Below are 10,497 nucleotides of genomic sequence, written 5' to 3' on the forward strand. Positions count from 1 at the left end.
CTCTGTCGCCCAGGCTGGAGTGCAGTGGCATGATCTTGGCTCACTGCAACCTCCAGCTCCCAGGTTCAAGCGATTCTCCTGCCTCAGCCTCCTGACTAGCTGGAGCTACAGGCGTGCATCACCACGCCCAGCTTACTTTTGTATTTTTTGGTAGAAACTATATTTCACTGTGTTGGCCAGGCTGGTCTTGAACTCCTGGCTCTAGTGATCCACCTGCCTTGGCTTCTCAAAGTGCTGGGATTACAAGTGTGAGCCACGACACCCAGCCCTAGAAATAATTTTTAATTACCAGGCTGGAAGAAATTAGATACATATCTATGACATATATTTGAAGAAGCAAATAACTTCCTATTACATAGAATAATAATAATAATTTGAAGTCCCCTAAAACCTTGCTACTCAATGTGTGGATCAAGGACCAGCAGCATGAATGTCCCTTGGGAGCTTTTTTAGAAGCAAAGCTTAATCCAAACCTACAAAAGCTGCAAGGGAGGGAAGAGAGTGACAGCAGCTGCGAATGTCTTCCTGCCCTGCGCTATCAGTTCTTTGATAGGATTGCTGCCGTCTCATGTTAATTGTCTACATCTCCAGTATGTTCATTTACTTTCTACCTATTAATACTTATATGCACATCCATGCACATGCAAACATACATATGCATATGCTCTTTGACAAGAGCTGCAGGTGATTTGTATACATATTAAGTAAATACTCTAAGCTATACACTAGTCCATTTGCCTCTTCCGTGTACTCAGTAATGATGAAGAACTTTTGAAAATTACATTTATTTCTATTGCGGAAAACTCTCCATCATAGTTCTCATTAGTTCCCTTTAAATATAGTTATTAAATGAAGGTAGGTATACTAAGCCACTAATCCCTATCTCTGCCTTCCAGCAGCCCTCTCATCTCAAAAAGATGACTTTTTTTTTTTTTTTTTTTTTTGAGACAGAGTCTCTTGCTCTGTTGCCCAGGCTGGAGTGCAGTGGTGCAATCTCGCCTCACTACAACCTCCGCCTCCTGGGTTCAAGCAATTCTCCTGCCTCAGCCTCCTGAGTAGCTGGGATTACAGGTGCATGCCACCACAAACAGCTAATTTTGTATTTTTAATAGAGACGGGATTTCGCCTTGTTGACCAGGCTGGTCTCGAACTCCTGATGTCAGGTGATCCATCCGTCTCAGCCTCCCAAAGAACTGGGATTACAGGTGTGAGCCACGTGCCCAGCCAAAAATTATTTTGTATTTGGCAAACCTATTATGAGAAACACAGCTGGAATGAGGAATGGTGCAGGCAGCAATGGGCAGCCCACATGTTCAAGAGAAGCCCTGGAGGACTGGGGAGAAGCCTGAAGGCAGTGCTACACTGGGGAAAAGTTGAATGTACTGAGTATTGACATCAAATGCACATGTAGCTGGCTGTTCTGCCTCACAAATCATAAAGATCTCTGATTTCTGACCTTGCCTGTTGATGGGGTGCTCACATGGGTTACCAGTTTCTGCGTTTGAGTTGCTGGTTCCCTGGGGGTATGCTCCTTTCTGGGCCCTGCTTGTTTTCAGGCATGTATCCTGTCAAGAAACTATTGCCCCAGGACCCTGATCTTCCTGAGTCCTCAAAGACCACACAAGACTCTTTTAACTCTTCCTGTAAACCCAAAACCATCTCAAGGAACAACATGGAGTCATTATCTAAGACAAAAAAGGAGGTCAGGTGCGGTGGCTCACACCTGTAATCCTAGCACTTTGGGAGGCCGGTGCAAGTGGATCACCTGAGGTCAGGAGTTCGAGACCAGCCTGACCAACTGGTAAAATCCTGTCTCCACTAAAATGCAAAAATTAGCCAGGCGTGGTGCCACGTGCCTGTAGTCCCAGCTACTCAGGAAGCCGAGACAGGAGAATCGCTTGAACCCGGCAAGTGGAGGCTGCAGTGAGCCGAGATTGCACCACTGCATTCCAGCCTGGGCAACAGAGGGAAGTTCTGTCTCAAAAAAAAGCAAAATTCAAGTTAAAGTGTCTTTAGGCTCAGCACAACAAAGCTGTGTCTGATTCAACAGCAATACTTTGTGGCCTCCTCTTGCATTTGAGAGAGGCTTATAGGTGGTGTGAAATCTCTCCTAAGTATGAATTTGTGCCTGCTTTAGAGAATCAGATGATGGGGAAAATCTACAGAAAGAATTGTGGTTCTAATGTCAGAAGGACTTTGAGTGAGTGAACCTGAACTCACTGGTTGGGCAGTGAGATGGCTGGGCAGGTATAAACAACCAACCAACAAAATGGTGGCCTCAAAAAAATCAACCAAGACCAAATCTAGCCCACTGAGAATTACAGACCCCTGCCAGATGCAAATGTTTCCTGGGAGACCAAGTTTATAAAAAAGTACAAATCAAGCTAGGTAGATAGCACAACTGCCCAGAATGTCTCCCTAAAATCAAACTCCCAGTTTAAATGAAGCCACTTCCAATGGGAATGTCTTTTAAAAAGTACAACGTTCTTGTAGCATCTTTTTGTATGTATTGTGTAAATGAAGAGTAACAATTTTTAATTACTAAAAAGAAAGAATCCCATTATTTTACATAAGCATGCTCAATAGTACAATTTATAATACAAAGAAAATAATCTGCATAAGTTTATAAAATATAAAATTGTTTTATTTTTAAAACATATTCACACAAAATAACAAATTGTGTTGTTACCAAATACAGAATTGGCCTTATTAAGAGAGGGAGTCAGAAGTGTTCGTAAGTAATAATGCAGTTTCAGTGATTCTAGGGTGACTCCACCAATATAACTCTCCCTTCTCAGCAAATCACCCTATTCTTCCCCAGATAAATACTTTCTCCTCTGCCCGACCGTTGCCTGAAATTGGACAATTGAGTGTCTTTTCTTTTTCCGAGACAAGGTCTTACACTGTCGCCAAGGCTGAAGTACAATGGCACGATCACGACTCACTGCAGCCTTGACCTCCTAGGCTCAATTGATTCTCCTGCCTCAGCCTCCTGAGGAGCTGGGACTACAGGTATGTGACACTAAGCCTAGCTAATTTTTTAATTTTTTGAGGAGATGGGGGTCTCACCCAGGCTGATCTCAAATTTCCTGAACTCAAGCAATCCTCCTGCCTCAGTCTCCCAAAGTGCTGGGATTACAAGCATGAGCCACCTAGCCTGGCCAGAAGTCATTTTTACTTAAAGTTTTGTCTCCTTGTAAAAGACAAATAGATCTGAAGAGAAAAGACAGTCCTGTTACTTAAGTATTTACATCTCAACAGATATTTTGAAACTCTGAGCATGAGGCAATGTTCAAGGTACTGGAGATAAGAGAATGAGGAGGGTCCCTGCCCACAGATCAGGCACAGCCTAGTGAGGAGACCCTGGTACTCATGAGTCGATGTTGGTAAGTTGTTGCTAGGAAGGAACTGGAGTGAGCGACAGAGGAGCACCGGAGTAGTTACGTGTCAGCACTCCCGAGTCAGGAATGGGTAGAGTGAGTAGAAACTTATAGACACACGGTGAGCCGTAGTGAAGTAGAGAAGGCAGAGGAGACTCATGAAGGAAAGGAATTCCAGGCATGTTCAAAAGCATAGCAGGGAGAATTGGACGATGGGCTGGAAAGTGTCCTGTATGGTTGGAGTTAAGGGAACAAACCAGGAAGTGAGAAGAGATGAGGCCGCACTTTTTCTTTGATCTCTTACTAGGTTTTAGATACTGTGCTTTAGACCAATGACGTCATTTGATCCTGGTGACAATGCTGTGAGTTGAGCCAGATTATTACTCCCAGTTTACAGATAAGGAAGATAAAGCACAAAGAGGTTATGTAACTTGCCCCAGAGTCTCAGGGCCAGGCTTAAAGCCAGGGGTCTACTAGCATCTTCTAGTCATGAGAGAGGGAGGGTCAAGAAGCATAAAGCCACGGAAGTCTTCAAAGAGATTTGAGGTGACAGAACAGTGCGTGCCAACCCGAGTGTAGGGCAGCCTACTAGGTGGATTGACACAAAGTAGGGGACAACTTAGAGAAAATTTAGGGCTTCCTCCTTTGCTCTCATGAAGATAGCATCAACCTCCGAGAAGTTATGACCCAGAGCTATGCAGGGGATCATACCCAGAAGCTTAGAAGGACCTCTCCCCAGGTCTTGTGATTCGAAACCTTTAGCCATTAGGCCAAGGGCTCACCATCCCCCAAGGGACTGCGGAAATCGAATCTCTGTGTCCCTTATCTCCCATCACCAAACATCCGGAGTAAACTGCCATGAACAAATATTTCATGCTGCAATACCAGCAAATCCATAAGGTATCATATGGTTCCTTGCCCCAGATTCAGCCGAGTTCTCTGCTTACCTCCTGAGTGCTGCCACGTCGCCCTCTGAAACCACTGCCTCATCACATACAAACTCCTTTTTACCCTCAACCTTGTTTTTGGAGGATCCTTCCCACCTCCTTGCCTTAACTGAAGCCCCTGAGGACATCACTTTGCAACAGGCTTTTCTCTCTTTTTTTTTTTTTTTTTTTTTTGAGACGGAGTCTCGCTCTGTCACCAAGGCTGGAGTGCAATGGCACATTCTCGGCTCACTGCAACCTCCACCTCCCAGATTCAAGCAATTCTGCTGCCTCAGCCCCCCAAATAGCTGGGATTACAGGCACACGTCACCATGCCCAGCTAATTTTTGTATTTTTAGTAGAGTCGGAGTTTTGCCATGTTGGCCAGGCTAGTCTCAAACTTCTGACCTCAGGTGATCCACCCGCCTCAGGCTCCCAAAGTGCTGGGATTACAGGAATGAGCCAATTCTGTGTTTTTACCACCTAAATAAAAGCTTCAACAGCCTGGTTTTCTCTATCTTTTCTGCCCCCTCTGCCATCCAAGCAACTGTCACCCAGCAGTCTGCAAATAACTTTCTCTCCAGTCTCCCTGAGGCCACCCCCATCTGTTCTCTACACTGAACCTAGAATTTTCTTTTCTCTTACATGCCCTTTCTGTCTGCAGCCCTCCTGTCACTTCTAATCATCCCAAGGATGAAGGGCGGCATCCTCAGCATGGCTTGCAAGGGTCTGCTGGCTCAAACCTCAGCCAGGTGCCCACACTCATCTTTTCCAACTTTATTTTTTCTCTGTGCGTTCCTGCTACTGTGGCCTCTGTCAGTTCATCAAGTGTTCCTTGTTTCCTCAGCACACAGGCCCTTTGTCAAGCTGTTGCCTCTGCCTGGACACCTTTCCCCCCCCCCAGGTGGCTCCTGGTTGGGGTTGTGTCTTTTGTGGAACTAGGTTACTGATATGGTTTGGCTGTGTTCCCACCCAAATCTCATCTTGAATTGTAACACCCACAATTCCCACATGTCATGGGAGGCACCTGGTGGGAGGTAATTGAATCATGAGGGCAGGTCTTTCCCATGATTTGGTTCTCGTGATAGTGAATAAGTTTCATGAGATCTGATGGTTTTAAAAACAGCAGTTTCCCGCACGAGCTCTCTTTTTACTTGCTGCCATCCATGTAAGATGTGACTTGCTCCTTGCCTTCTGCCATGATTGTGAGACCTCCCCAGGCATGTGGAACTGTAAGTCCATTAGCCCATTTTCCTGTTTAAATTACCCAGACTTGGCTATATCTTTATTAGCAGCATGGAAACAGACTAATACAGTTACCTTCCTTCTAAGTACATAATTCTGGTTTAATTGTGTATTGTTGGATGATTGTTTGTCTAATTGTTACATCCTCTGCTACTGACCTACTCATCTCTTCAAATAAGATGTATTGATGATCTACTCCATCCTAGGCGCTGGAAGTAACATTGAATTAAAAAGACAAAAATCACTGTCCTCTGAAGTTTATCATCTATGGAAAGAGACAGAATAACTAATTATTTAAGAAAAAGGTCTCATATCTCGATGACTAGCACTATAAAGGAAATAATTAGGGAATGGGGAGGAGAGCAAGGTGTGTATGTGAGAAGGGGTGTGCAGTGGGTTGCAATTTAAAATAGGATGCTCAGTATGGTCTTGTGAGAATGTGACATTGGAGCAAAGTCATGAGAGGAGGGAGGGAATTTGGAAAAGCTCCAGGCAGAGGGACTAGCAAGCACAAAGGCCCGAAGGTGGCAAGGTGCCTGATTTCCTCTTGGAGGACCAGTCTGCTGGCCCTCCTGGTTAAGCAGAAAGAAAGGAAGAAGATGGAGTCAGAGACAGCAGAGGGAGGTATGGGAAGGAGACCCCATGGAGATCTTGCAGGGAGGACCAGCTTCATGGGCGTGTCACCTAGACAGTCACAATGGACCCCACACTCAGAGTCCTGTGTTGGATCTAATGCTCTGCTCTCTTGAAATTCCTAAGAGTTTAAGCAAGGCCCAGCACATTTTGCAGTCAGTCCTGCCTGTAGGACCTAGTGAGTCACTGTTCCTTCTGCCAGGTCTAATCTAGTGGAGACCTTGGCTCTCCCTCTGAGCAAGACAGAGAGCCCATTTAAGGTTTTGAGCTGAGGAGTGGCATGATCCCACTTACACCTTAGCAAGGTCCTTCTGGCTGCTCTAATGAGAAGAGTTGAGTTTTAGTAGCAAGGGTAGGAGCAGAGAAGTTGGTGAGAAAACTCTTGCAAATAATCGGAATAAGAGATTCCAGTGGCTCACATCTCTAATCTCAGCAATTTAGGAGGCCGAGGAGAGTGGATCACCTGAGGTCAGGAGTTCAAGACCAGCCTGGCCAGCATGGTGAAACCCTATCTCTATTAAAAATAAAACAAGGCCTGGCACGGTGGCTCATGCCTATAATCCTAGCACTTTGGGAGGCCAAGGTGGGCAGAACACAAGATTAGGAGTTAGAGACCAGCCTGGCCAATAGGGTGAAACCTCATCTCTACTAAAAAGACAAAAATTAGCCGGGCATGGTGACGCTCTTGTAATCTCAGCTACTCAGGAGGCTGCAGCAGGAGAATCGCTTGAACCTGGGAGGTGGAGGTTGCAATGATCCAAGATTGCACCACTGCACTCCAGCCCAAGCAACAGAACAAGATTCCATCTTAAAAAAAAAAAAAAAAAATTAGCTGGGCATGGTGGCACACACCTGTAATTCCAACTACTCAAGAGGCTGAGGCAGGAGAATTGCTTGAACCTAGGAGACAGAGGTTGCAGTTAGCCAAGATGGCGCCACTGCACTGCAGCCTGGGCGACAGAGTGAGATTCTTCCTCAGAAAAATAAAGAATAAGAGATTCGTTTGGCCTGGGCCAGGGTGGCAAGACTGCTTGTGTCCTGGTTATGGGGGACATGTAGGGTGAACAATATTTCCTGACATGTGGACTATCAAGTATAAGAAAAGCTGAGTCGAGGGTGGAGTTGATGACTTGGGGTGAGTATCTGGAGAATGAATTTACCCTCAGATGAACCCTGAAAGGGTGAAGGAGCAAGGTCTGGGGGAAATCAGAAGTTCATGTCCGCATATATTACCTCTGAGATGCCTGTGGGTCATCCACGGGCATCGGCCAAGAGGCAAGTAATGTTTTGGAGTCCAGAGTTGAAGTGAGAGTTGTGGGCTCTGGGGTCTTTTAACAGACGAAGTATAGTTGTACATATTTACTGAGTATAAAACAATGTTATGATTTTTGAATATAATATGAAATTATTAATGAGTGACTTAACTTATCCATCACTTTCAGTATTTGACTTTTTTCTGTGATGAGAGCATTTGAGATTTACTGTTTTAACAGATGGAAATGTGCAGTACTCAGTTATTAGGGATAGTCACCACGCTATGCAATAGATCTAAAAAAAAAATCAAACTTATTCCTTCTGCCTAAGTGACGCTTTGTATCCATTGATTATCATCTCCCTGTTCCCCCAACCTGCTAGTCTCTGATCACCATTGTTCTGCTGTCTGCTTCTAAGAACAGTTGTTTTAGTTTTCACATATAAGTGAGAGCACGTGGTGTTTGTCTTTCTGTGTTTTGCTTATTCCAGTTAGCATAATGTTCTCCAATTCCATCCATAGCATCACAAATGACAGAACTTCTTCCTTTTATAAGGCTGACTAGAGTTCCATCATATATATGCCATATTTTCTTTTTCTTTCCTTGTGTTTTGAGATAGTGTCTCACTTTTTTTTTCCACTGCAATGGCACCATCTCAGTTCACTGCAACCTCCACCTCCTGGGCTCAAGTCATCCTCCCACCTCAGCTCCCCAAGTAGCTAGGACCACAGGCATGCACCACCACACGGAGCTAAGTTTTTTGTATTTTTTGTAGAGATGGGGTTTTGCCATGTTGCCCAGGCTGGTCTCAAACTCCTGAGCTCAAGCGATCCGCCCACCTTGGCCTCCAAAAGTGCTAGGATTATAGGCGTGAGCCACCGCACCTGGCCTGCCATATTTTCTTTATCCATTCGTTTATCCACTGATGGATCCTTAGGCTAATTCCATATCTTGGCTATTGTGACTAGTGCTGCAATGAACATGGGCATACAGACTTCTCTTCAACATGCTGATTTCAAATTTTGTGGGTAACCCAGAAGTGGGATTGCTGGATTATATGATAATTTTATTTTTAGTTTTTTGAGAAACCTCCATGCAATTTTCCGTAATGGCTGTATTAATTTACACTCACCCAAGCAGTGTACAAGGGTTCCCTTCCTCCACATTCTCACTAACACTTGTTATCTTTTGTCTCTCTACTAATAGCCATGCTGACAGGTGTGAGGTGATAGCTCATTGTGGTTTTAATTTGCATCTCCCTCATGAGCTCTGTTTTTGCTTTTTGTTTTTCAAATAGAGATGGGGTCTCACTGTGTTGCCTCAGCTAATCTTGAACTTCTGGATTTAAGGGCTCTTCCTACTTTAGCCTCCCAAAATGCTGGGATTACAGGCATGAGCCCCTGAGCCCGGCCGGCTCTGTTTTTATGCTCAACATATTCCTACCTTTTGTGGGAATATAGTGCCTGGAAGAGAGCAGATGCTTAATAAATATTTGGTGAATGAATGAATGAAGCAATGTAGAACACACTAGGAGAGTTGACATATGGGAAAGTGTTATATATACAGAATGAATAAAAACTAAACCACAGTTAATCCGTAACATCAGAATTTTCCTTTAAGAGAAATTGCTCATAAAAATTGGTGAGGGAAAAGATGAGATTGCCTCACTCGTGATTGCTCTCTTGTTTCAGAAGGAAATGAACATCTTGGTCTTGCATCCATTTAACAAATGCTTGTGTACTAGGCTGTGTGCTAAACACAACCTTCTATCCTCTCCACAGCCCCTTAGGCAGATATATTCTCCAGTTTTTTTGTTTGCTTGTTTGTTTGTTTTTTGATACGGAGTTTCGCTCTTGTCACCCAGGCTGGAGTGCAATGGCATGATCTCGGCTCACTACAACCTCCGCCTCCCATTACAGGCACATGCCACTGGGTCCGGCTAATTTTTGTATTTTTAGTAGAGTCAGGCTTCCACCATGTTGGCCAGGCTGGTCTCGAACTCCTGACCTCAAGTGATCTGCCCGCCTCTGCCGCTCAAAGTGCTGGGATTACAGGCATGAGCCACCGAGCCTGGGCTCTCCAGTTCTTGAGTAAACACACCGAGGCTCTGAGAAGAAATCTGTCCCCAGGTTACAGAGGTAACTAAGATATGACGGTGGGGTTCCAACTACTTTGCCTCCCATACAGAAAGGCAATTTGTTCTTTTTCTTTGGTTCACATCTTGTTATCTCCATAATCTAATTTGAATATTCTCAGGAAAACCATCTTGGATTTTGACTCCCCCTCTCCCCCTAAAAAGATTGCCATACATTTGTGTTCTCTTTTTCTCCTACAAAGAGGGGTTGTTCTTTGTAGGAAAATTTGGATCTCAATTCGGTGGTCCTTGTGACTCTATTTCCAAGGAAACCTTAAGAAATTCCTTCGCAATTGAAGTAGACAGACAGGCCAGAGCTTATGATCCCAGCTTTTTTTTTTTGGAACTGAAGCCTCCATTGGAATAGCTGCAGTTCACTGAGTGTATATCACAAGCAATTGCTTCCAGGTCTTACTGAAAATCCTCATAGCAACTCTGTTGTTATTATTACCATTTTTTTTTTTCTAATGAGGTAAACTTAAAATCAAAGTATGATCCACCAAACCCTAATTCTAGTCCAAGCTTTTTTGTTCAGATCTTGTGAGTCACACTATCCCAGTAGATTCCCAAAGAGGAGCTTCATGAAACTCTTGCCCTGTCCCTCTACCTTCCTTAAGAACTACTGAATCAGGCCAGATGCAGTGACTCATGCCTCTGACAGCACTTTGAGAGGACGAGGCAGGTGGATCACTTGAGGCCAGGAGTTCGAGACCAGCCTGGCCAACATGGTGAAACCTTGTCTCCACTAAAAATACAAAAATTAGCCAGGTGTGGTGGCGCATGCCTGTAGTCCCAGCTACTTGGGAGGCTGAGCAGAGAATTGCTTGAACCCAGGAGACGGAGGTTGTAGTGAGCCAAGATTGTACCACTGCACTCCAGCCTGGGCAACAGAGCAAGACTCCCTGTCTCAAAAAACAACAACAACA

The sequence above is a fragment of the Colobus angolensis genome, unplaced genomic scaffold (genome assembly GCF_000951035.1).
Source record: "Colobus angolensis palliatus isolate OR3802 unplaced genomic scaffold, Cang.pa_1.0 Scaffold266, whole genome shotgun sequence".
In the NCBI taxonomy this organism is placed as follows: Eukaryota; Metazoa; Chordata; class Mammalia; order Primates; family Cercopithecidae; genus Colobus; species Colobus angolensis.